The sequence below is a fragment of the Lissotriton vulgaris genome, chromosome 6 (assembly GCF_964263255.1).
Source record: "Lissotriton vulgaris chromosome 6, aLisVul1.2, whole genome shotgun sequence".
NCBI classification, from domain to species: domain Eukaryota; kingdom Metazoa; phylum Chordata; class Amphibia; order Caudata; family Salamandridae; genus Lissotriton; species Lissotriton vulgaris.
In genome coordinates this window covers 1,573,137,895-1,573,144,258 of record NC_141694.1, presented here as the reverse complement: position 1 = coordinate 1,573,144,258, position 6,364 = coordinate 1,573,137,895, and the positions used below count along the sequence as shown (strand labels likewise).

At 42.0% G+C, this 6,364-nt stretch overlaps 1 pseudogene; it reads right to left on the bottom strand.

Moving 5' to 3' along the window:
• Window positions 1-588: 588 nt before the first annotated feature.
• LOC147709155 (U4 spliceosomal RNA) lies at window positions 589-719 on the bottom strand (annotated as a pseudogene).
• Between the last annotated feature and the right edge of the window lie 5,645 nt (window positions 720-6,364).

Sequence of the window (6,364 nt, the reverse complement as noted above, 5' to 3'; positions counted from 1 at the left end):
TCCGAAAAAAATTAACTGAAAGCATGGTCCCTTGACTACAACTGGCCTTGTCTATAATGAGATTTATCTCTGGCCGCTTTGATGTTCTCAGTGGCCGCGCGTTTCACTGAGAACCTCAGCGAAAGAACTCCCAAAGGCTGCAGGCTGACAAATGGTGCGCGCGCCCAGCGCGCATGCACTCTACCCGATCCGCCTGCAGACTTTGGGTTCACTTTCAGACGCCCCACTAAATACCTCGCAAAAGACCGCTTTTGCGATAGCTAGGCGAGACCTAAAAAGCAGCAAATTCAGGTCATTTATTCCCAAGTGCTTGGTAAAGATGGCTGCCCCAAAGGTGTGGGGTGTGCCCCCTCCCCCTCTCATGGGGGGGGGCCGGGTACTCCGAGGAGGCGGCGGAGAAACACAAATTCCATCTGGGAGTTCTAACAGAGGTGTAAATAATACATTACGCTACTAAGTATTACTTTGTAGAAGCTTGACTTAAAATCATATGAATAACTTCTAACATACTTCTATAATATTAGTAATCTCTGAAGAAACTCAAAAGGATTTTATTAGACTTTCTCTTATTTAGACGAGCAAAATCAGCCTCCGTGGAGACTGTCAAGAATTGCAATGTCGACTATATTTCAAGTCGCCATAACGGGGTATTGGGTAATGTTTACAATAAGCGCCTCGGTTAGATATCATTGGCTACGATACTGCCACTGCGCAAAGCAAAGCTATGGACACAAATGTCATTAGAGGTACCCATGGGAGATGAAACTCAGGACACTTACAGAGAGCAAAAGTCGCCAACACATATCACCCAGACACAGACATTAATAATTGTGACTGCGAGCTAGATACTCTGAACTTTCCTCTATTACCTGTAAGCCTCATAAAAAGGATAAATTGAGCGCAGAGGATTCTGGAGGCCCATATGCTAATGAGCATTTCCTGGTATGTTGGTACAACATTGAACTTGAGTTCCTCCGGGGCAATTATAAGGACTCTGCAGGAAAGAGAGCGAGGTGGTTATTGCTCCCTCAGGGCAGGGAAGGTTTTGGTACCTCTGGGAAGGCTTGCTCTAGTCTCGGCCAGCGAAGCAGGTATAAAGGATCGGAAAGTAAGCGCCTAGAAGCATCTCTAAAACTCGGGACATAAGCGCGTGCTCTGAAGTAAAGGAAGGTATGTGACAAACCCTCAAGGTGCAGCCCGGACTGTCCAAGGCTCACCTTGAGCGGAGTCCGGGTGTAGGACCCCTCTCTCTCTCCTTATACAATGAAGGTAGGGGACAAATGCTTCCTGGGAGGGGGAAAGACAAGTTGAACGGAATAAAACAAATAAAACCACTGACTAGAAAGCAACAACAAGTCAGGTCCCGAGCAGGCATTGGCTACGATACTGCCACTGCGCACAGCAAAGCTATAGACACAAATGTCATTAGAGGTACCCACGGGAGATGAAACTCAGGACACTTACAGAGAGCAAAAGTCGCCAACACATATCACCCAGACACAGACATTAATAATTCTGACTGCGAGCTAGATACTCTGAACTGTTCTCTATTACCTGTAAGCCTCATAAAAAGGATAAATTCAGCACAGAGGATTCTGGGGGCCCATAAGCTAATGAGCATTTCCTGGTATGTTGGTACAACATTGAACTTGAGTTCCTCCGGGGCAATTATAAGGACTCTGCAGGAAAGAGAGCGAGGTGGTTATTGCTCCCTCAGGGCAGGGAAGGTTTTGGTACCTCGGGGAAGGCTTGCTCTAGTCTCGGCCAGCGAAGCAGGTATAAAGGATCGGAAAGTAAGCGCCTAGAAGCATCTCTAAAACTCGGGACATAAGCGCGTGCTCTGAAGTAAAGGAAGGTATGTGACAAACCCTCAAGGTGCAGCCCGGACTGTCCAAGGCTCACCTTGAGCGGAGTCCGGGTGTAGGACCCCTCTCTCTCTCCTTATACAATGAAGGTAGGGGACAAATGCTTCCTGGGAGGGGGAAAGACAAGTTGAACGGAATAAAACAAATAAAACCACTGACTAGAAAGCAACAACAAGTCAGGTCCCGGGCAGGCATTGGCTACGATACTGCCACTGCGCACAGCAAAGCTATAGACACAAATGTCATTAGAGGTACCCACGGGAGATGAAACTCAGGACACTTACAGAGAGCAAAAGTCGCCAACACATATCACCCAGACACAGACATTAATAATTCTGACTGCGAGCTAGATACTCTGAACTGTTCTCTATTACCTGTAAGCCTCATAAAAAGGATAAATTCAGCACAGAGGATTCTGGGGGCCCATAAGCTAATGAGCATTTCCTGGTATGTTGGTACAACATTGAACTTGAGTTCCTCCGGGGCAATTATAAGGACTCTGCAGGAAAGAGAGCGAGGTGGTTATTGCTCCCTCAGGGCAGGGAAGGTTTTGGTACCTCGGGGAAGGCTTGCTCTAGTCTCGGCCAGCGAAGCAGGTATAAAGGATCGGAAAGTAAGCGCCTAGAAGCATCTCTAAAACTCGGGACATAAGCGCGTGCTCTGAAGTAAAGGAAGGTATGTGACAAACCCTCAAGGTGCAGCCCGGACTCTCCAAGGCTCACCTTGAGCGGAGTCCGGGTGTAGGACCCCCTCTCTCTCCTTATACAATAAAGGTAGGGGACAAATGCTTCATGGGAGGGGGAAAGACAAGTTGAACGGACTAAAACAAAGAAAACCACGGACTAGAAAGCAACAACAAGTCAGGTCCCGGGCCGGCAGCCAATCACAGCGCGGCACGGGGAATGACATCACGGGACACACGGCATCAAGGGGCGGGACTTAAAAAAAGAGTCTGAAACGCCCACGATTCGCGTTCTGACCGGGAGAAAGTGATTGACACTGATGTCTTCCAATGGCTAGCCTCCATTTATGGAGCTAGCCAATGGAAGACAGAGGCGGGACCAAAGCCCCATATGTAGGATCATAAGATTTCGCCCTGGGCGGAGCACATGCTTCGCAGGTGCTACGGCCAGGGCGAAACCTAAAAATTGACTATCTCCCAGTAAAATGCCAAAACTGTGTTGAAAATTGTGTTTTTCCAAAATTCAAGTCAGCATGTCCATGAAAGTTGGGAAGATGGGGATTTTAGCTGTATTTTGTTTCATTTCCCGCCCCCCTCCAAGACTATCAACAAACCCTGGGCACCTTTAGCATCCCCAGCATGCTAGAAAAAAAGAACACAAAATTGACGTGGATACCTTCCGTGGGCATAACGTTATGGGTAGTTATCTACTGCAAATAGCCAAAAAAAGCCTTAGCACTGGCCTAGCAGCGATAGGTTTAAAGGATTTTTCCATTGCAGCATGTTACTTATCTAGCAGTTACTTGCATTTTATGTACTGTGAATTAAAACAATGTAAAAAATATAGTTCTTATTTTATTTCTTAATTACGAACGTATACTTTTACCATTAATTTTCTTTAAATTTCACATTTTGTATTCTCTTCATTTATGCTTAGCCGTTTGACTAGTCTGTACAAAACTTTCCACCCTGGTTCCTCCTAGAAAGCTTATTAGGGGTGATCTGATAAGCAGGGTGGCATCATGAGATTCATGACCAACTTATTTAAAGAGCGATTAGGCATCATAATCCTCTCAAGGCTTCGCATCTTGTGAGTCATGGTCCCTCCCCACATTAAACAATGGTAATAAATAGAATATTACACTCGAAATATCTGCTTATCACAGATCATGATCATGGGTGTGATACACCATAATGTCAGTAGCAGCACCTTTTATATCCTTTTCCCACCCTTAATCTCACAGCAGCATCTATTTCTCAATTTTTGTTTCTGATGGTCTAAAGAAAGGAGAGTGGAAAGTATCACAAGAAAATAGGTATTTTAGAACTCATTTCACGTTCTATTCTTGTCTTCATCTCCATGACAAACAGCCAAATTGGCAAAGTTCAGCATCGGGCCCATAATGCTACCTCAGAACACCATGTTACGTTTTAAGCTTAAATTATGCGACTGATAGATGTAAATATGCAAGCTTTTTCATATTTCAATGCACTTCTGACATGACGTTATCATTATGCGAAGTACGAACTTCCCAGATTGTGCGGCCTATTAAAGTGCTCACGATATAGATGACAATATGTAATTACTTTCCTGTATGCCGCACCATTGGCACCTTTATTTTTTATTAATAGTAGACATGCCCAGTGCAATGTAATAGACATATCAGATTGAAATGTGAGTTCTACAATAGGATTTAGTGTTAGGTCAGTAAGACTGCACAACAGCAAACTAAGAGGTAATTTAAATGAGCTCCCAAGAGACACATTTTCATGGTATTTAAGAAATAATGAGGACACTGACTAATTTGCCGACCACAACCTGATTTTAATCACAGGTTTGTGGAGAGGCAACAGATTGGTATTCCAAATTGTTAAAAATAGACATGGTAAAAGTATTATAATATTCTCCGTTTGCCAGACATTTTTCGAAGGTGAAGGGAAAACAATTGACTTATTAAACAATTGTAGTTATTTTCAGTACTACGGTTTCATTCATGTAATGTTTTTATATGTTGCGCTTAACAGGAAAGTCGCGTTTTGGCACTTAATTGTGTACATTTGTTTTCTGGAAACAAAGAGTGTCTTTAATGATGGGTTAAGCCATTCATTGCACCGCTAATGAGTCAGATGATTCTGACTCATCCCAAATACGTTCATTTGATCGAATTAATGCACAAGGTAGATACACAGAGGGAAAATTATTCAAGGGTAAACTTTCCCTAGGGAAATTCATCGGACTTTGCAAACTTTCTATCTACATGGCACTAGATAGATATATATATATAGATAGACAGATAGATAAATATGTAGCTAGATAGATTGAGCCCAACACATTTTTTAATCTTTCTATCTATCTTTCTATCTATCTATTTATCTATCTATCTATCTATCTATCTATCTATCTATCTATCTATCTATCTCTCTATCTATCTATCCATCTATCTATCTATAGATCAGTAGACTTTGTTTTCAATACCGCTGAAAATGCCGTTGAATTCCCTTCAGGGAAGTTGTCTATAGATAGATAGATAGATAGATAGACAAATAGAAAGATAGATATATAGATAGATAGATAGATAGATAGATAGATAGATAGATAGATAGATAGATAGATAGACAGATAGATAGATAGATAGATAGATATCTATCAGTCTATAGTTAGATAGATAGATATGCATTCTGCTTTTCTACTTGGCATGTGTAGATCTGCTACAGTAAAAATAAGGTTGGGCCTTGCCACTGTAAATATATGGTAATATAAATATTCTTCCTGCCTACTTTTAATTTCCACTCACCCTGCCTTTCGTGCTTCAAAGACCTAGGTCAAAAAGAACCCCTTTGGGTCAAACCACACTCCACATATCTCACTTACACATGGAACCTCAAATCACCAGTATGATGATAGTGGACAAACTCTTATATATAAGATATAAATTTATTAATTAGTACATATGCAAGTATCTATAAATAACAGTATACAGATATTTAACATTTAAAAATATGCAGTCCCTATCTGAACTACATACAACATAAAGTAAAAATCTTGAAAAGGTAGAAACCTTATCACACTATTAAAATCCTAATGCTAAAATGAATTGAGAAAGCAAGTCTGAAAAATAATTCCAGATCACAGAAAAGTGCTCCTGAATCAACAACAAATCAATTGTAATCATCTTTGAACATTTTTTTATCGATCATATTTAGTACAATTGTCCTCGTAGATTTAGAGTACACTTTTCTTCTCAATGCATTAACACGTTTCGGTCGGCATTAATTTATGGCCATCACCTTCTTCAGGAGAAAGACACATATAATTCCCAATATCAATAATAAATCTTGACACATATGGGAATTATTCAGGTCTGGGCATAAATAGCCCCCAAATATCACCAGCCAAATGGAGAGTATGCCGTTGATTTCAATACCTCCAACGAGTCAGGTAGCGATCAAGCATTTAGTTCGATGTAGTTTTTCTCAACTCAAAGGATTGCAAATATCAATAGCCAGACATGCGTCCAAACAGCATCATAGCAAAAGCCAGGCCATCCAACAAAGAGTTGGAGGTCCCACTTCTCAGATTATTATCTGACTGTTGTGTTGGTGATCGGATCCTGCATTTTTTCAATTGCAGCCTGTGCTGCCACCCGCAGCACAGGTCGCAATGAAAATAATGCAGAGTTTAAACATCGCCTCAACATGTAGAAGGCACCAGGGATGTTTAGGGGGTACCACAGGTGCCCCCAAGGTCCCATAGGGGCTCCAAAGTCACTTTGCACCGCCAGCTCAAACTCGACTGTAAACGCGCGGAAAGGGCCTG